At 37.6% G+C, this 27201-nt stretch overlaps 1 protein-coding gene and 1 long non-coding RNA gene across 3 annotated transcripts in view; one reads left to right on the top strand and one right to left on the bottom strand.

The window, feature by feature from the left end:
• The window catches only part of Pak5 (p21 (RAC1) activated kinase 5), a 321615-nt gene that overhangs the window by 119643 nt on the left and 174771 nt on the right, over positions 1-27201 (bottom strand). The window lies entirely within an intron of this gene.
• Positions 15169-23379, top strand: LOC101697560 (uncharacterized). Its single transcript, XR_205062.3, has 4 exons — positions 15169-15256; positions 19818-19936; positions 22318-22513; positions 23209-23379. It is a non-coding gene; the product is annotated as an uncharacterized LOC101697560 (long non-coding RNA).

The raw sequence follows: 27201 nt of genomic DNA, 5'->3' as shown, positions 1-27201 counted from the left end.
TTCACCACTGAATTCTACAAGACATTTAGAGAGGAACTACTGCCACTACTGTTTAAACTCTTCAAAGAAATTGAAAGGGAAGCAATACTCCTGAATTCATTCCTGGAAGCAAGCAAGCATCACCTTGATCCCCAAAGCAGAGAAATACCCAACCAAAAAAGAGAACTATAGGCCAATCTCACTGATGAGCATAGATGCAAAAATCCTTAATAAGATACCGGCAAATAGAATGCAGATCATCCAGAAGATCATACACCCTGACCAAGTGGGATTCATCCCAGGGATGCAGAGATGGTTCAACATAGGCAAATCAATCAATGTAATACACTATATCAATAGAGCCAAGGACAAAAACCATATGATCATCTCAATAGATGCAGAAAAAGCATTTGACAAAATCCAACATGCATTTATGATTAAAAACTCTGTACAAAATTGGAATAGATGGTCTCTACCTCAATCTGATAAAAGTCATCTATGAAAAACCAACAGCCAATATCATACTAAATGGTCAAAAACTGAAATCCTTCACACTAAAATCAGGAACAAGACAAGGATGTTCACTATCACCACTCCTGTTCAATATAGTTTTGGAAACATTAGCCATGGCAATTAGACAAGAGAAAGAAATAAAAGGAATAAAGATAGGAAATGAAGAAATCAAATTGTCATTATTTGAAGATGACATGATACTGTATATAGAAGACTCCAAGAGCTCCACCAAAAGTCTTCCCCTCAGTTGCCCGTGAACTAACACAATCAACAAATGGGATCTCTTCTTACTAAAAAGCTTCTGCACAGCAAGAGAAACCACCAACAGTGTGAAGAGACAACCCACAATGTGGGAAAAAAATTTTCACCAGCGGTCCCTCAGACAAAGTTCTACTATCTTGAATCTGTAAAGAACTTAAAAAAAAATCAGACCTCACAAATTTAAAGACCCAATCCAAAAATGGGCATCTGAAATGAACAGACATTTCTCAAAGAAGTAGAAATGGCAAATAAACATATGAAAAAATGTTCAACGTCACTCATCATTTGAGAGATGCAAATGAAAACAATGCTGAGATTCCACCTCACCTCAGAAAGAATGGCTGCTCTCCTGAAATCAACAAATAACTAATGCTGGTGGGGGTGTGGCGAAAGAGGAACACCACTCCACTGCTGGTGGGAGTGTCGACTGGTGCAACGACTGGACTGGGGAAATCAGTATGGAGATAACTGAAAGAACTAGGACTAGAAGCCCCATTTGACCCAGATATTCTCCTGCTGGGTATGTTCCCCAAAGAATTAAAAGAATCAGGCCGGGGATTTAGCCCAGTGGTTCCATCGCCTGTCTTGCAAATGCAAGGACCCGAGTTCGATCCCCAGTACCAAAAAAAAAAAAAAAAAGAATTAAAAGAATCATACCACAGTGATATATGTACACCCATGTTCATAGCAGCACAGTTTGTAATAGCTAAAACTTGTAAACAGCCCCAATGTCCATCAACTGGAGACTGGATAAAGAAAATGTGGAGGTTTTCTAAATAAAATGGAGTACTACTTAGCCATAAAAAATGAGAAATTAGAGACATTTATAGGTACATGGATGCACACTGGGGTGATACTCTTAAGTGAAATAAATAGGACAAACGTGTAAATACCAAATAGTTTCTCTGGTGTGAGAAACTGAAAGTGTAAATAAGGACTAAAAGGTATAATAGATAATGTAAAATAGGAAGAAAAGGAGCAAAGGGGAAGGGGGAGTGGGAGGGGTCGGAGGAAGGAAAGAAGGCAGTGGAATTAATATGAGAAAATGAAAAACTTGGAACAAAGTCTTTGTAAATAGGGAGGGATGGAGAGGTTGAAGGGAGGGCAGGGGAAGGGGGAAAAATAAGAACCAAGAGAGATTATGTAAAGGTGCAAATTTCCAATGATGAATGTCATTGCATTGTATACCTAAAATGTGTCAATAAAAGGACATATAAAGAAAAAAAAAAGAAGCAGGTAAACAAGTATAAGATGGAAAATTTTAAGCCAAAAGTGTAAAGGAGTAAAAGAACCTGGGTGAGGTAATCTATTGCAGAAATAGCCCACGATACACATGGCCATAGGGAGGACTCTCCTACACTGACTCTGGGATTGAATATGTAATTTTCTGTGACCAATGGGACAAAAGAAAACAAGATGAGCAGGAAATGTGCTTATCCTCTTGCTCTCTTGAAACACACAGGCCACATGAGAATAGGGCCAAACTATCCTGCTGGAGGACAAAAGACCATGTGGTCTGGTCACTTGTTGCCCTGCCAAAAACCAGCCAAACCCTGGAACCAGAGCTCTCTGGGTGACCACCTTTACGTGACTTCATATAAATTAGTGTGGTCAAAAGCAGGAGAACTACTCAGCTGAACTGCACCCATAGGTGCTGATGTATAGAACGAGGACATGAATGAATGATTGCTGCCTTAACTATTATGTTTTGAAGTAGATTGCTGCATCAAAAACTAATAGCAAACATGCTATTATCGTCCACTTTGCCTTCTCAGATGCTCCTTGTTTTTTTTTTATTCATTAAATATATTGGTACATTTTAGGTATACAGTATGACGACATTCATCATTGGGAATTTGTACCTTTACATGATATATTTTGGTTCTTATTTTTTTCTTAATTCCCCTCCCCTCCCTTCAACCCCTTCACTCCTCCCTATTTACAAAGACTTTCTTTCTGTTTTTTCCTTTTCTAATATTTATTCCTTTTCCTGGTTTCCTTTCCCCTTCCCCTTCCCCTTTGGACTTTTTCTTCCTATTTCACATTATCTATTATACATTTTGATCCTTATTTAGCCTTTCAGTTTCTCACACCAGAGAAACTATTTGGTATTTTTCTTTTTCCAATTTAGCTGCTCCAATGTTCTGAGTAACAATGTCCAATCTGGGTAGCTATATTTTAGCTTTCATACAATTGCCTTAACTCAAAAGAGTCTTGATTTTAATACTACTATCCTATTCTTTGAAGACCTGGTACATTTTCTGTAGGGAAAATTGCACTAAATCAGTGGCTCTATATACTGTCTCTTGGTTTGATTTTATGAAAATGAAATTCATCCAAAAATATAATTGAGCATTCATTAACTAAGTCCATTTGACATTTTAATAGACTTGAACTATAACCAAATTTTAAAGAAAGATGGAAATTATTTCAGAAAAATCATTGGTGTCCTTTTGCATATATTCATACCCAAAAAAGACCTCCAAATGCTAGACCAAATATTTTTAGAACCAGAATAGAAATACCTTGCTTTTCCCTTCCTGATTATAAATTTCCCAGTGGTTGCTGTGCCATTCAAGTGAGAATATGTAAAGGAAAATATCAATGAACTAATACTGTTCCTACTTTTAAATAAAGAACTTGTGGGGAGGAAATCCACAGCTGAAATAATCTACCTATACAGCATCCTGTGATAGTATACAACTATAATTTAAATTGTAATAACAGTATTTCTAAATGTCTAGTTAGAGTTAGAGTTATAAAGGAATCAATTTAAAAGAAAAATAAAATAAACAGTTTTAAAGCAACATCCCTGTGAAACACACACTTGATAAATGCAGAGACAGAATTTCCAGGATATACAGTGATATCCCGTCAGTAGTAGCCAGGACTCTACTAGTAGTTGGGGAGACCAAACTCAGGCAAAGGACAGAAATAGGGTCCTAGGGCCCTTTGATACCAAGAAGCAGAAGAATGCCTAGAAGGGAGGTAGAAATATGCTTGGTATACAATTCTTTCTCATGCCCATGCTTACTTACTGTGTACCCAGAAGGGTATATTCACAATAACCCTATGTTTGGTTTCCCAAGGCCACTTCCTGGTTTGATGATTTGCTAAGGGGACTCACAAATTTAGTACGTAGTCATACTCATGGCTCTGATTTATTACAGTAAAAGGTTAGAAAGAAAACTCAGCAAAGGGAAAAGATGTACGGGGTGAAGTTCAGAGGAAACGAGTCACAAGCCTCCAGGGGTCCTCCCCTGTGGACACGAGTATTTCATATGACACTGGACTGTGACTATACATGTGAAATGCTTGTAACATTCAATCAGGGAACACCAGAGATGCAATTCCTGAAGATTTAATTCAGTACTGGCCATGTAGATACCCTCTGGCAAGTCTGTACTTCAAATTTCAGACTCTCAAAGGGAAGTTTCAGACTCTCAAAGGGAAGTTTCAGACTCTCAAAGGAAAGTTCAGCAAGAGCCATAGTTTGTGCATAAACAGTTTAGATCCCATGAGTATGAGCCATTTTTATCAGAGAACGGTGGGAACCTTCCTAACATCCACAGTCTCCGATGCCAATCTTACATTTGGGCTTTTTAAAAATATGCATCTCAAGAGTTATGGTTTAGATCTGGGGTGGACCCTAATATTCTTATGTATGTGGAAGGTATTTGAATCCTGGGGGCACTGTACCCATGGTGCATTTATCTATTGGGGAGACCAGTAGCTGACTTGTTGTTAGGGGGTCGGGTCTGGATGGAAGATGCAGGTCACTGGGTGCATGATCTGGAAGGGTCTATCTCCGTTTTAGGCTCCCTGCTTCTCTCTTTCTGCTTCCTGGCAGCCATGATATGAGCAGTTCTCTTCTTCCAGGACAGGCACTTCTCCCATGCTCTTCCTGGCTTGGAGCTGATGACAATGGAGTGAAAACGTGAGCCAAAAGAGACCTCTCCTTTGTTAAAGTTCCAGGTGTTAGGTATTTTGTCCAGTGATGAGGAAAGTGACTAAGAGTTTGGGTTTGCTGTAGCAACTCTTTTCTGCACAAGAGGTATTACAATCTCTACTTTACAGAAGAAGAAATGGATGCTCAGAGCCCGAGTGCAAAAGTAACTGAGAGACTCAGAACCTCTTGCTTTTAATCATTGGTCAATGTATCACTGCCCTGCACTCCTCAGGGAACCCTGTGGATGGCGATGTTGAGCTCTAATAAAGGTAACAGATTCTGAAGGTTTCTCAGGTCCCCTCAAGTCTCTCCAGAAAGAACTTTCAATGAAACTGCAAATTATGTCACAGCCTAGGTGAGGTAGAAAGACTGTTCAAGCTGCAGAGGGACTGGACAAACCATCACAGCAAATGAATGATACTTTTGGCACAGCATTTGCAGAACCGAGGATGTGGCCCAGATTGTTAATGCTTCTGACTTTCAGCAGACCTACTTCCAGAACATTAGGTAGACACAGATCAGCATCAATCATGTGCCATGGGATTAAAATGAGGTATTTTAAGGATCAGTGTCCACAATTTCCTCATCCTTCTGTTTCATTAGTAAACACCCTTGTGAATATTTGCCTGCAATTTTGACTCATCTTGAACAAAGTGTGTTCCTGGAAATACCAGCAACTTGAAAGGTAGATTTAAGAAGTAAGTGGTAAAGAATTAGTTCCTCTGTCAAATAAGTTTAGGAAACAATGAATTGCATCAGGTACATTTGTGGGCTTCTCAGGGTCTTTGCTATGCTAATATGTGGATGTGATTATTCATCATGGTATATCAAATTGAGTGAATTAAGAAATGCCCAGCAGAATAGTGAAGCACAGTCTTGGGTGTGTCGGTGGATGATTGGTAAGTAGGCCAGCAAACTGAGGGGAGAAGACCCTCCCTGGATGTGGATGGAAACAACCAACAGGCATCTATCTTGAATGGGATCAAAAGGGAAGAAGAAGGAAGTGTCCATGCTGTGGAGGAGCTCCAGTCTTCACCCTTGCCGTCCGTCTACAATTTCTTCAGGCTTCCAATCCAAACCTGCACTAGCAATGCTGCAGTGAGCTTCCAGACCTTCAATCTTGGACTGGGACTGCATCCTTGATCCCTCTGTCCTACGGTTTCCATTTTCTTGGGCTGAATCTATTGGATTCTCCAGCTCAGACGGCCATTATGGATCCTTCCACCTCTGATCCTGATCCTGTAAGCCTACTTAATACCTCCCCTTGAACAATTACATATATTTTTCTATCGTTTTTTTTTTTCTCTAGAGAATCCTAACTAATACAGTGGATAAGGAAGAAAATAGTAAACAGACACCAGAATCCCTGTTCTGGACGTTTCTTGCAAAACTCAGAGCAAACGCTGCTTTAGTAGATGATTTTGGTCACACTTGCTCTTGTATGAGTGGTGAGTCTTAGAAGAGACAGAAGGAAATCTAAGTTCTTAGAGTCTAATTCTCAGTTCTTATGCTGACATATTCATGATTATCTCAGCCTTCAGCCTGCCTAATTTAGGGACAGCCAGCTCTAAGCACTACCTTAGTGGGTTGTCCTACATAAGCATATCCATGGTCTGAAATCTAGACACAGGTTTATTCCAATTCAGGTCTCAATTAGAAGAGACAGTGAGGAGAGATTTGGAGAACTAGTAGGGAAAGAACCAGAACCTAATGCTGTCTGAGTCAGCAGCTTGGGGTGGTGGTACAACACTTTGTTAAGGACCCTAAAATGATACTCAAACTATATTTATCTAGGACTAATTATGTGGCAGACATTGTTACATATGTATGAACTCTCAGAAAGCTGCACAGCAATTTATGTATGTTGTATGGACTATTATTCTTTCTCCTATACAGATAAGGAAACTGAAGCTCAGAGAAGTTGAGGAATGTGCTTAAGTTTAGCTAAGTAGGAAGAAACTGAAGTGAGATGGAGCCCACAAATCTATATGCTGAGACTATGCTGGTCCACACTCTGCTCTGCTGCCTTGAGGACCAGTCCCACATTGACTATGTGACATACCCTGAGGCTCTGGTGGCCTATCTGAGGCTGAGAGTCCCCTCCAAAAGAGACAACTCTAGATTTTCCTCTCTCTTGGAATAGTCAGATAACTAAACAAGCAGGCATGGAAGAAGCCTTTTGAAAACAACAGCAATAGTATGTAACAAGAAATAAGTAGTTCCCTGGCATCAGGAAATGTCTGGGCTAAGCTGACAGCTACTCTTTTCTATAATCTTGACTTTTTTGTACAGCACTGCCTTTATTTTACAAGTGTGAGAAGTGTTAAAGGATTCAATTTCCTAAGGTTGCGTGGTTAATAAGCAGCAAAAATAGATTCAGGTTCAAGTCTACTTAATTTCGTATTTGGCTCTTGAGGCTGATCTTGATTGCTATATTGCAAAGTACTATTCTGTTGTCAGTATGGAGTTATGCTCACTTAAAATGACCTTCAGGCAAAACAAATAATTTCATGTCTGGATCAAGCCTAGGGTGCACAGATGGGAGAAGGAAACTCCCAAATACCACTCAACATCACCAAGGAGCAAGGCATTTGAAGATAAACAACAAAATATATGTCATCTTGCAAGATGTAAGCTCTTTAAAAAATGTAGGATCTTTACAAAGAGATGTTACAAAAAGAGAAAGACAAGAAGAAGCTTTAGAAAAATCAAACACTGGAATAGAAAGAAAACATAAAAATATAGTTCTTGGTTCATCAGTAAACAATGAAAAAATCAGAAAACAGAAGGGCATTTTTTTGATAGGATCAAGAATAAGGGAAATTATTTTGGAAAAATAGGGGAGGTGGAAAAATTATGTAATAAAGCTAAGTTCTCATCTGACACAGCAGAAAATAAAAGGATGGAGAAATCTAAAATTGATATAAAAGTATAATTTAGCTGTATAAGAAAAAGTGGAAAAAAAAAATTACCAAATCTGAAAAAGTATTATGACAGCCTCTAGAAAGTAGAACTTGAAATCACTGTTTGGTAAACTCTGTGTCTCTCTTTCCTAAAACATTGTAAAGCCAACTGAAAACATTTTAAAAATTAATGCATCAGAATATATGCAAAGAAAACTTTTAAATCCATCCTTTTGGTTAATGTTTAGAAAAAGTGATCAATTTGTGTGGGTAGTGGAATAGACAGAGGGTTACTAGTCAGTGTTTGAGATCATGTCTGGAATCACCATCCAGGAAGGACTTCACAAGGTTATCCCTTGGTGAATACATCAGATGAAACTTGGGCTTCCAAATGGCACCAGCTCATTTAGATTCACATCTTGCCTGAGAGGTGACAGTTTATAGAGATTAGTGTTGACTAAAACATTTGAATCATGAGTTGATTTTTAATCTTGGCCCCTTTTACTCTTGTGTCTATGGTTCTATACTTCTTGATGAAATTACTAAGTATTGGCAAAACCTTCCTCATTCTTTGGTAGCCATAGCCACTGAAAGTAGTGTGCAGTTTGGGAGCCAAACATTTCCTCAGAGACTTGAACTGTGCATCACAATTAGCATGAGCTGATGGAGGCCCATGAAGAAATGCCTGACAATAGGACACAAATTGGAGGATCTCTTTCTGGCCTCTCTAGAACGTGTCTGAGCCCATTGAGCCTTGACTTTTGGTATAAGCATGGAGGGTTGAATTTATAAGGTACATTCTTCTTTTGTGTATGTTGGAAAATATTCACATACTAATGAAATGACCTTGCAGGTGAATTTTTATAACTGCCCGAGTGCAAGTATGCTACTGGCTCAGAAAATTTCCCTAACAAATGTTTTACATGTTTTACTCTCTTTATATTTGTGGTGCAAAAAGTCAGTTTCAGGACTACAAATTCCATTTGGAGCCTTCTTTTCCTCTCTCTATCTCTTTTCTTTATTAATATGTCAAATAATGTGTCAAATTGGAATAATCAGTAAGATAAGAACTGTGGTGCTTTGATGGGGAAATATTTGTAATTTACAAAGTGTTGACCTGCTCATAAGAGGTTTTGAATGGAGTTGGGTCCATAAGGTAAAGATTCACAAGGTATTAATTTTTCTGAATTATTTAAAATACATGCTATGGCATGGATGAATCTTAAATACGTTATATTACATGAGAAAGAAAAATCTTGTGTGACTCCACTTACATGAGGTACCCAGAGTATCAAATTCATGGAGACAGCAAGTAGGACAGCAGTTATAGGGGCTGGATGGAGGGGAGAAAGGGACATTATTGTTTAATTGGTACTAACTTTCATTTTGGAGATGAAAAGATTCTGAAGATAGGTGGTGGTTGTACAACAATGTGAATGTGTTTTATCCCTGAATTGTATGCTTAAAAATGGTTATGATGATAAGTTTTGTGTTATATGTCTTCCTGAATTTAAAGAAATCACATGGCTTTGTGCAAGATCAGGCCAAGTGTTGAGTTCTAATGAAAGCTATGAGGCTGTTTGACTCTCTGCCTTTGCTTTTTAAACAAAAGGCTGATCCAAATATTTCTCGGATAGATGGTAGTAGCTAACAGAGATTAAATATCTGGTTGGCACAGGGGCTTCTCTGTTTCTTCTCAGCTGTTATACTAACACTCTCTCCCCTAGTCCAATATTCCTCTTCCACCCTTTTTGACACCTTGGAGGGTGAATGCTATGTCTACATCACTAGAGCTTTCTTGTGTTTGGCTTCTTCTTGAGTTTGGCCAGCAGAAGGCACTGGATGGGAGGGGTTGCGCTGAGTTATTTATTCCCTAGTTTTCTCTTTGCCTTCCCCAAATTCCCAACACTTGCAGTTTCTGTTGGGTGCTGACTTCTGCTCTCCAGTTCTCCCTGGGCCTCAGATGCCTTCAGGGCTGAGTATTGAAGTCTCCCTGATGTTTCTAGTCTAAAGTGCTTCCACATCCTCTATACCTTCTCAGAACCCTGCTTTTGTGTTCCAGGTAAACCCTTCTTTTCTTGCTAGGACTTGGAAAGTATGGTGGCATATGTGTGGGCTTATGCTCTCCACTTACTTGGATTCACCTGCAGTGCCTTAGATACTAAGAATGTCCACTAAAGCCACCACCCATTGATTAACCATATGGAGACTCTACCTCTTGGGGGTACTCTTTCATGATTTTTTTTAGAAGTATTTTCCCTGGGGCATAAACATTGATGTTTTAAAACAGACAAGATAGGCAACAATATCTTAAATAATTTTCTTTATGCATTGATTTAATGAGTAAAAAGAATTTTATTAAATGATTTCATGGTCTCACAGGTGGCCCAATTTCCCATTTAATGTGGCATTGTGGCTAAAAGCTGGCCCCAGACTACCTGAATCGGAACCTAAATTCTGCAACCTTGGGCAAACTGATTTGCTCCCTTCTGCCTCAGTAGGCTCACTGGGAAAGTGGAAGTGACATTAATAAACATGCTCAGTGTATTGTTGAGAGGAGTCAAGGAAAAGACAAAAAAGGAGGCCTGGCTCATAGCGAGTGCTCACCATTGGCTGTACCTTAGTATTATGAACTGGAATTGGCTTTTGAGGGGTGAGGTAGGAAGGTGTCAGAAAGAGTCAGTAGGGAGCAAGGTCAGGTCCAGTTAATGGTGGGAGTGCCATCAATCATTATGTGAGGTGGATGGGCCAAGGTAGAGCAGATTTATTGGACTCCAGAATTCTTCCACCTTTATCAACTCAACAACCTTTGGCTCTGTCCTTTGTCTTTCCCTGTGATGATTAATTTTGATTTTCAACAGGATTGACTTGGGGGATGCCTAGAAAGATAGTGAAGGTCGCTTCTGGGTGTATCTGGGTGGGTCATGGAGAAGTGACCTTGGGAACTATTGCCCTTCCCCCAGGGACTCTTCCTCTGCTCTCTACTTCTTGGCTGTCATAATTTGGACAGCTTTCCTACACTACACCCTTTCGCCATGTTTTTTCTACCTTGGATCCAGCTGCCCAGGAAATGAAACCTCTGAAACTATGAGTGAAAATAAATCTTTTCTCTTTTAAGTTGTATATGTCAGGTATTTTTTCCAGCAACAAAAAAAGTGAGTATCCACAGTAGTATTTTATCCACAGTAGTATTTTACAATAAATGGCATGGGTGATTGGGGTGGTTGCACAACAGTGTGAATGTGTTTAATGCAACTGAGTTATATACTTAAAATGGTAAATTTTATGTTATGTATATTTTAGAACAACAACAATGATAGACCATAGCATGGATATACTCCAGGATCTTTCACCTGCAGTGGAGGGCAGTCATTGGCAAATGGTTTAGGAAGGTGGGAAGGAGACTGGGCATAGTGGTGTATGCCTATAATCCTAGCATTTGGGAGCTGAGGTAGGAAGATTGTGAGTTCAAGGTTAGTCTGGGTTACATAGTGAGACTGTCTCAAAAAAATGAAATGGGGACATGCAGAGACAAAATAGGCAAAGGCAGAGACAACATTAATCTATTAGAGAATCTTTTGTTCATATCCTCCCTCAATTTCCCAAACAGTAGGTTTAATAAAGTTGATTTTATCTTTTGCTTCTGACAACTAATTAAGGATATGCTTTTAAGCCCTGCAGCTGAAATGAGGAGTTAATGTAATTATTGGACTGTTAAGGTTTCCACTACACAGACAGCTGGAGACACAGAAGGAAGATGACCGCAGAATTAAAAAATGGTTCCCTGAATATACATCAGAGGAGTGGATTTTTTCTCATTGACTTCCTCATGAAAAGTTTCTTTTTTTTTCTTTGCCTCAAGTCTGTCCTGAAGAACTTGGTAAATGTAATAATAGACATTTAAGTACTTCAGAAATATCTACCCATGTTCAGATAATTCAGGTTTAATGACTGGATTGTCATAGGTGGAAGAAAAATGGCTATTTGAAAAATTGTATTGCAGAGAGGATGGCGCCAACCACACAACCCCTTGTAGAGATGTCACTGCATAGATACTCATTTATCACAGCCTCAGGATCAAGAACAAAAGATGCATCAGGCTTTTAGCTATGCTGATTTTAGGGACAATATAACCTGAATTACACACTTGGGATCCAGTCAAAAATACAAAACAATCGAGATGGTTCACAATATCTAATAATAAAGGTTTTTTGAAAGAAAAATTGTTATGTGCCCAAGCTGTTGTACTTGATGTAGTTTCCTTTACTGGGTCCTTTAATCAAGTGTCTCTGAATGTGACCCATGAGAAAAATGCAACGGTCTTCAAAGTACTCCCCACTACAGAAAATGGCTTCCAAGCACGTTGGCTCAACAAAATAATCCTGTACCTGGTCCTCATTTCTATTCTACAGACACTGAGGATTGTACCTTTTTGACCTGAGTCCTTATCCAACTATATCTGCTTTTTCAGTAGCTACAGCGTCCTTTCCTCTTGGTGGATCTGTCTTCCAATCTCTGTCCTTTGAATGTGAACTCAGCCCTTCAAACTTGATTACTTGTTTCCCATTTGTCCCTCTCTATTTTTGAGACCCTTTGAAGCCCTTTGCTCTGATCAAGATGTTTCGATGCTGGTTCCTTCTCATCTGGGCTTTCTGATTCTGGACTATGTATCTGCAGTTGGATTTAACATATTCATTTGTCCTATTCCACACTAGACCCTCAACTTTCCAAGAACTTTCTCATCTAATTCTACTCTGCAACTTTGTTTCAATTCATCCATCTCATTTTTCTGCCATCTAACACCAGGACTGACCAAAGGCGCATTTTCAGGAAAATCTGTTTAGATTCTGATGATTTTCACACTAACCAGAGTGACAACATAATATTAAAAAAAGAAAATCATGAATATTAGAGTAGTATCAACATAATAGGGACTGAAATATATTCAGAATGATGTGTAATGTGTTACAGTTAGAAGCTTCTATTTCCCCATGGTCTCACTCTTTACTATGGCTTTATTTCCCATTTATGCCAATGACCCCAAATATGGTGAAACAGTCCAGATTCTTTCCCTAAGCTCCAGATCTATGCTTCCAAATACCCTCCTGGATTCTTCCTGTTCTTGACATCCAGCATCTCCAAAACTTAACTCATGTTTTCCCCCTTGTTGCTCTACTGGTTCCTTTTTTATGTACGACAATCCATCCATATTATATATTATACATACAGTGAAATGCATTGAATTGCTGGAGCCAGTACTGAAAGCCCATTTTGACTTCCTCTTCTCCATCATCCCATACACCTAATAGTCACCAGTTCCTGTCCATCCTCCCTCAAATATTCATTGCATCTATATGCCTCTTGGAATTTCCAGTGTATTAGTTTCTTCTTGCTTCTTTAATAAATTACCACAAACTTAGCAGTTTAAAGTATATACTTTATTTTACAGCTCTAGAGGTCAAGAGCCTAAAATGAGTTTTGGTGGGTGAAAGTCAAGGTGCTGGTAGGGCTGTGTCCCTTTATAAAGCTTCTGAGGGAGAATCTATTTCGTTATCTTTTTCAGCTTCCAGTGGTCATGAGTATTACTTGGTTCTTAGACACTCCATACACAAGCCAGCAATGTTGTATTTCTTTCTAATTTTTCTTCCACCTTTCACATTGCCCTCTGACCCTCCTTGTCTGCTTTGTTCCTCCCCTTTAAGGATCTTTGTGATCATACCAGACTCACTTTTATAAACTTATCTTAATGTCAGATTATTAGAGTGGTAGTTCCACCTGCAAATTTAATTCTCTTTGCAGTGTGACCTAACACATTCACAAAATTCAGGGATTAGATCATGATCATGGGGATGGGGCATTATTCTGCCTTCTATGTCCAGGACTGTCTCTGCACTATCTGTGTCACTTGTCACCATTATTTCTGTCCTGGGTATTACAAACTCATCTAGCTAAGTGTCTCTTCAACAAAGCATATCCCCTTCAAAGCATTTTCTCACATTGCAGGCAGACCAGTCTTCCTGAAATGGTAATAACATACCTCATAGTTTTCCATTATTTCTCATTGACTTGAAAATATAGCCAGATTTCTTATTTGAGCTCATAAGCCTCACTGGGGACCAATTCTAGCACATTTCTAACTGCATAAATCCTCTCTTTCTTTCGTTAAGCTCTATCAACACTTAGTCACTTTTATTTTATTAATCCTCCTACCTTGTTTTCTCTAACTTCTGCCTTCCACTGTTCAAGCCCCCAACCTTTCATTTTAGCCTTCACCTTAAGTTTCTATGCTGTTCATATCAAGTGTCACTTCCTCAGTGAGGCCACTGTGAAGCCCAGAATATCTCCCTTCTTATGTTTCCCCCAAGCTCCTTACATAATTACTGTGCTACAAAAAAAGATTACTTCAGATTATAGAAATACTGCATGAACACATGCTGGTTGTGTACAGTTCAAACAATAAAGGAGCATACAAAGCTAAAATTCAAATACTACAGGTGTTTCCATCATGGTATCACAAACCTGGACATTTTTCTGTTTATTTTTGCTGTTCCTGAAAACAATCTAAATTTTAATACATAAATGTGACCACATTATGTACACTATTCAGGATTTGCTTTCGGTGTCATTTAACCTAGTTTGGATGTTATGTTAAAAAAAGAACAAAGCAAATATTGGCTATCTTCCCATATGAGTACATATATTAGCAATATTTGTTTCTTGTCAAAATCTCTATAGTTTTAATAAAAAGAATGTACTGTAATTCATTTATTGATTCTTTTATTGACTAACATTTAAAGTTTTCTTTTGCTCTTACAAACCACACTCCAGATGAGACTCTCAGTGCATGGATCATTTTGCACAAATATAAGCAGTTCTGTGGCACAGATGGTCAGATATGGAAATAATAGGGTGTGTGACAGTTAATCTTGTCAGTTTGATTGAACTAAAAGGGACTTAAAGGGGTGATTGCATGGGTTGACGCATTGATGAGTTCATAGCTGAATGGGCTCAAAGAAGGTGGGGTCTAGATGGAGGAAATGACTCATGGGGGTGTGACATTGGGGATTATATCTGGCCCCACCCTCTTCCTCTCTGGTTGTTTCCTTCTCACTCTGCTTCCTGGCTGCCATCAGGTGAGCAGCTTTCCCCCATGATGCTCTTCCGTTATGATATTTCTGCCCTGCCACAGGCCTAAAGCAATGGCGCCAATGACGATGAACTGAAACTTCAGAAACCATGAACCCAAATAAATAATTTCTCCTTTGAGTTATATTTGTTGGGTACTTAGTCAAAATGGTGAAAATCTGACTAATACAGAAAGAAAAACATAGGTAGCAGTTTGCTAGGGCAATGTTAACAAAATAGCACACAATAAGTAACTTAAACAAGAGTAAAAAATTCCCTCACATTTCTAGAGGCTAGAAGACTGAGATTAAGACATTGGCAGGGTTGGTTCCTTTTGAGACCTGTATTCTTGGCTTGTTGATAGCTGTCTTCTCTCTGTGACTTCACAATGACTTCTCTGTATGTGACGGTGTTCCAGTCTCCTTTTCTTTTAAGAACACCAGTTATATTGGATTGAGATTCACTCTAATGAGCTCATTTTAACTTAATAGTTCCTATAATCCCACCAACACAGTCACATTCTGAGGTATTGGGGTCTATGACTTTAATACATAAGTTTTGGGAGGACATAATTCAATTCATAAAACCATGTATGGATAAAGTTTTTAAAATTCTGGCAACCTGACTTTAAGAAAGCTCAGTCAGTGGTGGTGAACCTGTGGCACACATGCTGCAATGAGCTGCTGTCACTGAAAGCTCTAAAAAGTTCACCTTCACTGGCCTAGATTATTTTTCTTTCTAGTCAATACTGTTGGAAGGCAAAGTGGGTCTTTCCTGGCAAGTCACAAATCCCTTAATTTGATCTGCACTTTATCTGTGCCTGGCATATCACAAGTGATCAACAAATATTTAAGGAATAGTCACCAGGATACAATACTTCCTTGATAAAGCCAATTTGTAGATTAACCAGGTTGGTTTTAAAAAAAATTAATATTATATCTGATTGAAGAATCATAATTTTTACATTTGTGAGGTAGAGTGTGATGTTTTGATATATGTATATAATGCAGTATGAGTAAATCAGATATTTAGTGTATTTATCACCTTGTTTAACTCTCAATTTTTATGGTGACACATTTAAAATATACACTTAATTAATTTGAAATATACAGTATATTAGTCCCCCTTTTTTCCAATGAATTTAAAAACCTATTCTTTTGGTCCTTCCGAAACACTGTATCTTTTGATGCTTTTAACAAAGGGACAATCCACAGGGAGAGAGGCGTGTGTCAATCATGTGCAGAATCCTTGCCCCAGACTCTGTTTATTAGGAATCCTGTTGCACATACAGCTCCTCAGGGGAAGAGAGGGAAACAGAGAACCCAGGCTTCAGATATTTTCCTCAAATGTGCTAATCATTCCTTCAAAATTTTAATGTGCTTAATGTGTACCAAGCACTGTAGGCACAGCAGTGGTGAGAACTTAGGCAGCAAAGGGAACAAGGAAAACAGGTAAGGTGAAGCCTACATCCAGTTTTCTGGGCTCAGCTCCCAGCTTTGCCACTCACAGGGACAGGTTACTGAGTCTCTTCATGGTTCATCTTTTTCATCAACAAAGTGAAGCTAATAACAATTTACGTCAAAGGGTTGTTATAATATTTAATGAGTTAACCTTTGTTATATAGGACTCATGTCAAACTCTACTGGCTTCTAATATATGGTTTTCACATTATGTTTAGCAAAGCAAGAAACAAAATACAATTATGAAGTAATGACTATGATGATCATTAGTGACTATGCAAATTTTCAGCTGTACACCCTTAAGGGAGACAGTCAGCAAAATTATTAATAAAATTATAGCTTTAAAATGAGATCTATTGTGATATATTATGGTAGATTGGATTTTTCTCCTTCAAATATATAAATTAATAAAGGCAAACTATTGTAATGGTAAAATTTTCAGTGGTTTGGGGGAATGTTTTGTTTCTACCAAAACTCAATTTTAGTTTAGAAGTTTTATATTCCTGTGAAGCAGCCCCACTATGTGGCCGGCAGTTTATTGGCCTGGGAAGATTACCTCAAGGAAGGAAATATTGCCAGAATAATAACTCGTAGTTTCTGCATCTTAATGCTGTGTCTCAAATGTAATTAATGTGAAGTTTCTAGAGAGGGTTATTCAAATAGTATTGTCGTTTCCCTTTCTCTGTTATCACAATAATAATTCCTTGAAATTCAAATCTGCAAAATATGCCAAAATGCACTTTTTCCCTCCAACTTATTACTACTCTTTAATTTGGGCAAGTTGGAGAATTATGGTATTTTTGTCTCCTTTAAAATGGAAAGGATCTATTGTTACTACTTTCTATAATGTCGGAATTATGAAATATGTAAACTCAGCAAAGATTGCCCTTTCCTTTGCAAATATAAGGCAAGACCACATTTTGGAGTCCATATCCAGAAGGGTACTTTTTTCCCTGAGTTCTTATGTAAAGAAAGACAGGAACATTACATTACCAACGAGAAGTTCAAATTTAAAATATATTCCCTCAGTTGGAGAAGGCAGGAGCTTTCTGAATGAAAAGGACATTTGAAGTTACTGCTTAACAGTTCTACTTTTCTGCATGCAACTGGACTTCATTGGCTACTTGTTTAAGATTTCCAAAGTGGAAATTACCCCCACATCCATTAGCAGGATACATAAATAAATTGTGATATATTCTCACAATGGAATGCCACATAGCAATTAGAAAGAACTATGTAGAAATGTTTGATGAATTTTCCAAACATAATGTTAATTGAAAAAATCCAGCTACAAATGAGTGCATACTTTATTTTATCAGAGAGGACTTTACAGATAGGTCAGATGCAGGCAAAGGAGTCCCTTCTGTCAGAGTCCAGCTACACAATGGAAAAAGCCCCAGACAAATGAGTAGCTTAAAAGAATGAACACTCTTCTTTGAAACTCAATTATCTCACTGGATAAAGCCTGGATAAAGACAATTTATAGGTTCTAAATAAGCCTACAAAGCTTTCAACCAAACTGAATGAAACCCAGTATTTCCTCTTATCTCTCCAAAAGGTTTGACACCCTCTCTTGGTCTTGAGAAAGCTGATCACAGGAGATGCTTCAATCTCCAATGGTTTTTGTAAGGAAATTAGATTTCTAATGATTCCATGAAGCTCTAAAACTCCATAATTTTTTGATATTTTGAGAACTAGGACTTCGAGAAGTAATAAGATCTGTACTGAGTGGTGGAAAATTGCAATATTATAATATCTCTACTGTATAATCAACCCTAAAACAAATATCTTACACAGATAATGGAGTATGGTCAGATATCCTTTAAATCATATAGAACATCATTTCATTTGTTGAGATTTTCTGCTGCTGTTGTTTTTAATTATTTCACCCTCATTATTCTAGAGCTATCATCTTGCATCCTTGGCACTACCAGAGGCTATAGTCATGCATGGTTGATAGTTATTATCTAAAATAAATGGTCCTAGCTTCCAGCTTCATGTTATGTATCACAGCCTCATAAATACAGGGCTAAAGGACATTTAAAATCAGAAAAATATTCAATGAGACATAGTCCTGACCCATAAATGTCAAGATGTTTTAATAAACAACATTCTTTCAAAATTGGGCATGGGAGACACATCTTGGTAGTACAAATAGTGGGGCACAGACAAATGGGGTATCAGTTATTAAAATTTGAGTAGTGTAAAAACAGCAAAAATATGTGGGATACAGTTAACTGTCCCACATTGCACCCTTCTGCCCCTCAAGTCCCTTCATCCTGGCCACATCATTGCCTATTTAGAACTATAATTCCTAGACTCCTTTGCTGCTAGAGTAGACCATGTGACTAAATTCTTACAATTGAGATAGATGGAAATTACATGTGCAATTTCTAAGTCAATTTCCTAAAGAAGCAGAGATACCTGCCCTGGGCTTGATTCCAAGTTTTTTTCCTCCACGACTTAGAACCTTGGTAATCACATCTTCAGGATGCCATAGACTCTCAGCCTGGATCTCTGGATTATGTTATGGAGCAAAGCTTGCCTCATGCCCTATGTTATTAAGAGAGAGACATAAACCTCCATTTTGTTTCATAAATTGCATGTATTAAGCTTCTTTGCCTTTGCCTCAAGTAACCGACTAAGAAAGTGCTGTGTATTTACTTGTAAATGAGTAGAAAAAGATAAAAGGAAAGACAGGAAAGAAGAATTCAGTGCTATCTCTCAGAGAAACACAAATGAGAAAGAATCCAATACAACTTAACAAACATTTCTATACACACGTTTCTTTACAGCGAAGAGCTTGTGCATAATTAAATTAGCCATCCACTGCACTGAAAGAAATAGGAAGCGGCATGCTAACTGTCCACAGGACGCTCCTTGCAGCAGGCAGAAGGCTGGTGAGAGAGACAGAAGGAATGAAAGGGCAAGCATCGTCCGTCTATCAGTGCAATGTGAATTTAAAAAACTTTTCAACAAAAATTAAGCCAAATAAAGACTTAACAAAAAATAGGACAAGAGTAAAATTCAAGTAAGAAATAGTGGATTTTGAGTTATGGCATTACGTTGCTTGATCAATGATACTCATTTTTCCTGTTCTCAAAGAGGCCTGCTCACTCTTGGCCATAATGTTTCCTCCTGGCCACAATATTCCTTATCCACTACCTCCCCAGCACAACCTCAGATAAACTATAAGAAAAATTACAAATAAGGCCAAAAATGTGTTTAGTGTTTTTTATGTGTGGTTGTTCCTGTGTGTATGTATAGGTTATGTTGTTTATCACATTGGTTTTTATCACAAATCAGTGAGATGTGATAAATATTATTACCATTCCTAGTTTTCAGATGAGGATGTGGAAGTCTCACAGATAACCAGCTACATTACTTTGGTGCATTCTTCACTACTAATTCATATTCCTTTGTCTTGGTGACAGCACAGAGTGTGACAGATTAAACATGGCTGCAATTTTTATGTTCCTCTCATTAACATATAGAGTATAATTCTTCTCCTTTTAAATATGGGCTGCCTACAGTGAGTGTGGAATAATTAGGCTTTGCTAATTTCTGGGCTCAGGTCTTATGCCACTAGTAGTCTCATTGATTCTTGCTGGAAACATTTGTTTTTAGAGTACTGATTCCAACTACCTTGAAGTCATCTTACAGAACAGCCACGTGCAGGTGCTCCAAGTGCCAGTCCCAGCTGAGCTCAAACTTCCAGCTGTTCCCACCAAGGTCCACACACAGAGGTAAACTGTCTTTTAGTTGCATAGCACTAAGGGATCGCTATCAACACTATATAGAATAAAAGAATCACTAAGTGTTGCCCAAAACCCAGACCCACAAAATCATGATACATAAAAACAATTTAATCATGAAGTTTTGGGGTAGTTTACTACATAGTAGTACATCACTGAAACATAGCATCTCCTTATTTAAAGCCCATCATGTACATGTATATAGATTTGTATATATTTATATATTCTCATATGACAACATGTGAAAATGATCAATTGTTGAATCACCTATTAGTAAATTTTCTGAATATTTCCAACTTAACATATTTAATAGCATCTCAAATCATTTAAGGAATATTAGCTTGTTATTATTAAGAACACCCACTTTGAATATATAGTTTATAGTTACATCAAATAGATTAGAATTGGGGAGGTAGAAATTTGAGTAGAATTTCCATAACTTTCTCAGAAATAGAATTTTTTGTAACTTTTCTTAACGTTTTTCTGTCCTTTAGTAAGATTAGTCAAATATTGAGGATCTCTAAGAATCCACAATAGTAGCTCCCTCATACCACCTTAAGAAAACAGCACATGAACTCTCAAACTCATCTGAAAACAAATAAAACCAACCCAAGGGGTGGTAGAAACCCAAACATAAAGCAATGTAAACATCTACATCCTGGGTCTTTTCAAGGAAAATCTTGGGTCATACATTTTCGGGTTTTTTTTCCTTTTTGGTCTGTTGACTATACAGCTGAAAGGGAATCAACTCTTGCCTAAATTTAAGTCCTTCACACCTAGAAGGAAAATATAATGATTACACTTACATATAGAAATTATACCTACTTGTTTCCAGCAATGCCGCATTTCTACAAGGAGAAGGAAAGAACCATTCCTTCTTCTTCCCTTGCCTTTTTTTTATGACAACAAAAAATGGCCAGCATTAGGCTGAGAGTTAATGAATGGACCAGCAAAATGTAATTGGCCACTCAGAAAGCAAAAGCATGAAATTTGTGAGACAATAACACTGAGAGTGGAAACCATACTTTTACATGCTGTTATTAGTGTGCTCCAGCTAATAAACAAAAACATCTTTCAGAAATGGGATTGGCTGTTTCTGGACATCAGGTACCATTTACTTGGCAGATATAATAACTTCTGTTCTACTGGGAAAACTTACTGAGATACTTTCAGTTCTGCTAATTTGATCTGGAGAAACTGCATCTGTTAAATGTAGAAACAAAAGGGTATATCTATTTATGTCCTAGTTTGTGTTGTGTTGGGGAAGGCACAATAAAGTCATTGTGTAAATCAGCTCTGCCACTTCCAGGAGCTAGTCAGTGCTTAGCAGCCAGGACATATTCAAGATTTCCTTTCATACCTTCATGTATAATGAAACACAAAATTCAGTCATGTACAAATTGTAGAATCAGTGGAAATTTCTACAGTAAAAGGCATTTGCCATGAGTTGGCTGTAATTTTAATTACACATGCTGTAAAACAATATATGTAACATACCTTTTAAGACATACTAAGTACGTATTTGGTTTGGGCACTGAGAACTGGCTACACAGCTACTTCCAATTGTGCTTTCTGATTTACCTTATGAGAAGAAATCTGGGTAAGCATATGTCTTCATAAAGGTAGCTCTGATTTCAGAATGGGCCTTGACCTAATCCTTACATGAAAACTAGCCACATCTTGTGGAGAGATAGATCAGACAACTTGGTTTTTAGGCTTTAAATATATGATTTGTTGAAGGAAGAAACAAATGAAATAATAAAGTGAGAGAACCAAAAGTGGAGGAAGAAAGAATTGAATTTTCTTATGGAAATCATGCTGAAAATGGTCATGTATTATGGATTAAATCAGCTTTTATTATGGACTAATTTAGCTAGGGTTGAATATATCAACTTAAAAAATTATTTCCATGAGAAATTTTATCCCAAACCACATTGACTCAACCATTATTGTGAATGGAATCCATGTATATGTGCAATGTTTAATGAATGGCTGATATATGTCAGCACTAATGATCACTTTATTTAAAACATTTGAAATCCTGGAATATAATAGACACTCAATAAATTCAAAAAACAAAATGCATGAAGTATCTGCTCAACTTCAAACTTTTAATAGTGAGTTTTATTTTATTTTGCCCACATAACCAGGTGGTAGGTATACATAAAAACTGGTGGCTCTTGAACTGTAGTCTTCATTTGGTAACTCTTGAGTAGAAATAGTTTCATCTATAATTTATGAAGCAAATGCAAGTGCTATAGATGGGGAAAGCACACTGGAATATACATGAGGCCTTTTCTGATTCCATGGTGCATGGAACCAAAAAATAATACTTACCTCCTTTTCCCTCTACTTTCATGTTTTCTGTGCAGAACTACTGCCCATACAAAAGGAAGAATTACGTGGTCATAAAAGATATCTTAACATTGAAGAACACAGAGTGTTTTTAGCATGTCTGACATCTTATTACATTTAAAATAACTAAAATACCAGCTCGCCTTCCTGTTATAACAGATGGAGGGAACCTGGCACCTCTTCCATACTGTGTTTCCAGGAAAGAGACTCAACGTATGTTTATTATATTTATTGGAAAAAAGAAAAAAGTCAAAAAATAATAAATCTTTCAAATCTCTTCCTTAAGTAAAGGCTGTTCAACAAAACTTTCTTTAATGATATACATGGCTGAAATGTATTAATGTGGTCAATAGAGTAGCTATTGACTAAGGAACTGAATTATTTATTTAATTTTAATTAATTTTATTCAATGTAAATGGCTATATGTGGCTTCTGCATAGCTTCAGTTCATCTTGGAAGCCTTGGACTTTATATGGTGTCTGAGGAAACATCAGTAGTGTATGATTTCCCTAAAATTTATTTGACTGGTTTAATAAGTTTCCCTGATTTCTAGCATTTCCAAATACCTGTTTTTACAATAATAAAATTGAGGAGTCCTAGTTTTAGAAGTGTACTGCATTACAGTTTTTACATGGGACATTTAGTCCCACAGGCCCTTTTTGGGCAGTTTGCCCCTGCTCACAGTTCTACTGAATGGGAACTCAATGTTGTATTTGTCATGACTTCCCACAACCCCTAGCAGTCCAGGATTAGGGTCAATTTATACACAGACCTATTAGTAACTTAAATTCTGGCAAGAATAGTTAAGTTTTTTTTTTTAGCCTAACTTGAGAAAGTCTCTGTTCTCTAAAATACATGGATATAATAGATTTATGTGGAACTGAACCCTTTCCCCATTCTCCCACCAGAAAAGAACTTGAGACTCCATGGGTACTAAAGTTGCTGAATCTGGCAATCAATTCCAGTGGAAGAGTAAGATATAAGCTTTCTTACATGTGTCCCTTTGTGGGGCTTCCCACAACATGTCTTGCAGTTGAGTAATGTTAAAAATAATGATGAACAGTGTAGTACAGCAAATAAACCAGTAACACAGTTGTTTCTTTAATGTTAAGTCTTATGTTTAATACAGAATTACATGTGCTACACTTTTATAGGAAGGACTGACGGTGTAGAGGGCTTATTCACACCAGCATTGGCAGAAACACATGAGTAAGACACTGGGCTATGGTGCTACAGTGGCTAGGATATCACTAGGCCATAGGTATTTTCAGCTTGATCATCATATTATGGGACCACTGCTGCCTATGTGGTTCCTTGTTGAATGAAATGTCAGTCATTACCCTGCCCATTACTCTGTTTGAGTAAGGGCAAAGTCAAGCGGTCCAGGTTGGGATACTTTGGCCTGAGATGTGAGGAAGGCCAAACCTGGCATTATTCTCAATGTCTTAGGTTGGATTCCTAAAAGCAAAGCCTGAGGCAGGGATCTGGATGCTCATGATTTCTCCAGGGAGAACTTTCAGGGAAGCACAGTCAGCACGGTTAGGGACCAAGTGAGGCTGCGGTCTTGGCTGGCATGTACTCAGCCTAGTATCAAGGGAGAGGTCTGGAGCATCAGCTGTCTCCCAGACAAGTGGTCAATGTTTTGTGTTTCTCGGTCAGGCATTGCCTGTGAGTGGAGCATCTTGGATGAAGATGATCTTGTTGGCCAAGTGTAATGGTCTAGGAAAGAGTCTTGATGTGGACTGTGAGTAGCCACCACACATGGTAGTAGGGGATGACACAAAGGCCCAGGAAGTGGCCTAGGGAACCATATGGGGCACTGACAACATTCACTACATACTTCTTTCTATCTAGGGACTCTGATTGCTGGGATTAAATGATGTGTTTAAAAACTGTATTTATTTCTGTAAAGGGCTTCCTCAGACTGAGAACTGTTAAGGATATGGAGATCCTGGAAGGTTTTTGAGTAGACAGAATTAGGTACCTATAATAGACAGTGAAACACAAAGAAGATAAGAATCAAAGCCATCCAACTGAATATGCAGAGAAGCATGGGGGACATCCCTCTTCAGTGCAAGGGTGACCGGATAGGGAATCATAACACTGGGCAGTGACAAAAGTGTTAATTTTGAAGCAAGGGAATAAATCAGACCAAGGGTACTTAGCACAAGGCATGGCACATAGTAAGTGTTTTAAAATATTTATTCAACATTTGAATATATAATTGAAAATGAATGTATAAAACTTTAAATAAATCAAAAGTAATTGCCCCTAGTTGTAATTTCTTCCCCATTCCTCATTTACATTATTCTGTCCACATTGTATAAATTCAAGTTTACCACAGAGGAAGGTATGATTTTTAAAAAGAGAACAAAACTACACAGCCATCCAAAAATTTACAATACAAGTAAATTAATCTATTGATCCCACGTGTCATGCTTCTTTTGTTAGTCACAAAGCTATTTGATGACAGTTTGTTGCCAATGGACAATGTTTATTCTTAAACTCTATAACAATTCCTTGAAGTATAGCCATAATTATAAATTAGTAAACTAAGACAATGAAACAAATAACTGTTTTATGTGCAATATATAACTTATTGAAATTGGCTCAATTCATATTTTTCATCTGGCTAACAAAAAGTATATGATATTTTTAAAAATTCATAAGTTTGGAATATCTAATAAACTGTCATGACTATCTATAGAAAGAAAAATAAGAGTGTAGGAAGTTCATTACTGAGAATTATGTGAACATTATTATGTTATTTTTCAAAAATAAGAAAGAAAAGGGAATACTTTCAATTTCAGTTTTGCTGAAAAGTATGATTGAGAAGGAGAAGTAGAAAGAACAAAGATCTTGTTCTGAATTCTTAAATTTTTTTCTTAATATGAAAATTCTTTCATCAACAAGAAAAGGAAAATCTTTAGGAGACTATTATAAAGGCAAATCAGAATACACACTTACCTACAAATAATATTAAACATAGACCATTCTTGGATGTAAAATCAACCTGATCTGTGATAATTCAATTCCCAGAAGAGAAAATAACTATGTCAATCAATACTCAATTGTGTTCATAGCTCTGTACATTTCATAATATTTAATATACATCTATATGTTACATATGTAGCTACTTCAGGTGATGAATTTTATGTATTAAATGTATATCTGATATGCTGACAACAAATTACATAGTAGTGGATCCAAATGGCTGTTGGCTAGTATCACTGAAAAGTATCTAAAGACAAAATGAATATGTCTTCCTGAGTATTACATTGGTAGGGGCACACCAAAATGGTATTTTTGGGGGGGGCAGGGGGAGAAGGAACAGCTTTTTAAAACCTGAAGGGAATAGGAATATTCCCTTTCACTTCACAACTCTTGTTATATGAAACTCTGGTTTTCTTCCACACTTCAGCTCTCTTTGACAAAGCAAATGGAATTTGATGTTCTAGTAAGATGCACCACACTCTACCTTGGTTTCCTCACTCTAGCCCAAGCTTAGCACTGTGCACTTACTGGAGGAAATAGAAGAGCTAAAGCTAAGGGAATCAGGCTAAAAGACTCTCAAGGAAAATTTCCTCCTCTGTCTTTTTCCAGTCTGAATGTTGGGAGCTTGATGCTGCACCCCATGCCATATGCAGAGGTCTTAGACTGGAGAACCCTGGGTGTGGCCACACTGGTGGTTCTAAAACACTACAATCACAGCAATCTCCTGGTCTAATTTGGATTTTAAATGTCCCCCTAAGGCCCATGTATTGAAGGTTAAGTTGCCAATGTGTGACGCTAATAGGAGGTGGTAGAGCTTTCTAGAGGTGAAACCTAGTGGGAGGAAGTTGGGCCTTTGGAGAAGACATGTCCTTGGGACCCCAAATAAACTCTCTCTCTCTTTGCTTCCTGGATGGCTTGAGGTGAACAGACCCCCTCCACCATGTGCTCCTGCCATGATGTACTTTGCCACCACAGACCCAAAGCAATGGGGCTAAGCAACTGACTCTGAGGCAAAATAAATCCTTCTTCTTTATAAGCTGATTATCTCAGGTAATAAATCTAATGCATCTCCCTTGAAAATTTTTACTAGCTCCTATTTACTTGTAGATAAAAATCTAAACTCTTTTGCATATCAGAGGATTTCTCACCTGAGGATTCTTAACCCAATCCAGAAGGGCTATAAGTTCTGATGAGAAAAGTTCTAATTTTTACTTTTTAAAGGAATAGCAGGAACTAATTATTTCCTTAAATTATGCATGTAGGCAACAGACCATAATAGTAACATTAATATTTGTGACTCTTTCACTCATGGAAATTATAAATATTTTCCTATCATGGGACACTATGACAGTTTTCCTGAAATAAAAATCATTTATACTCACCATTGGTTAACATTACGGTAGCTATCATGGTTATAACAAGGTCTTGTTATTTAATGTGTTAATGAAAAAGTGCATATATTATCAGTTTATTCTGTTGTTCTGATTTTAATTAAATATGATGCAAATTATTCTGAGGGCCTAAGGGCTTCCTCAGATTACCACCCAGTGGCACAAACAAACATGAACACTCTGATTCCAGCCTTAGTCTCTACTGATTCTCTCTACCTACTCTGCTTTTGCTATGACAAGATGTTTATTCATTCCCAAAACATACCTTGATAGTTTATGACCTTGCATTTCGATTTCATTTCCCCTTGCTTTGCATCTTTATCTTTGGGAAAACATTCCCTTTGAGAATGTTTGGAAAGTGGAAGCTCAAAGAGGCCTTAGCTGACATCCCACGGTAGTCTCTGAATATATCTCCTTGTGCTTTTAAGATTGCTGGCACATTACTAACCTTCAGTCTTTATCATATTTTATTTTTGAGTCTGTGTGTCTGTCTCTACTATTATGCTTTATATCTCT

Source organism: Heterocephalus glaber, unplaced genomic scaffold, assembly GCF_053883595.1.
Source record: "Heterocephalus glaber isolate CG9 unplaced genomic scaffold, H.glaber_assembly_v1.0 deba00001532, whole genome shotgun sequence".
Taxonomy (NCBI): domain Eukaryota; kingdom Metazoa; phylum Chordata; class Mammalia; order Rodentia; family Bathyergidae; genus Heterocephalus; species Heterocephalus glaber.
This window is presented reverse-complemented; position numbering and strand designations above follow the sequence as displayed.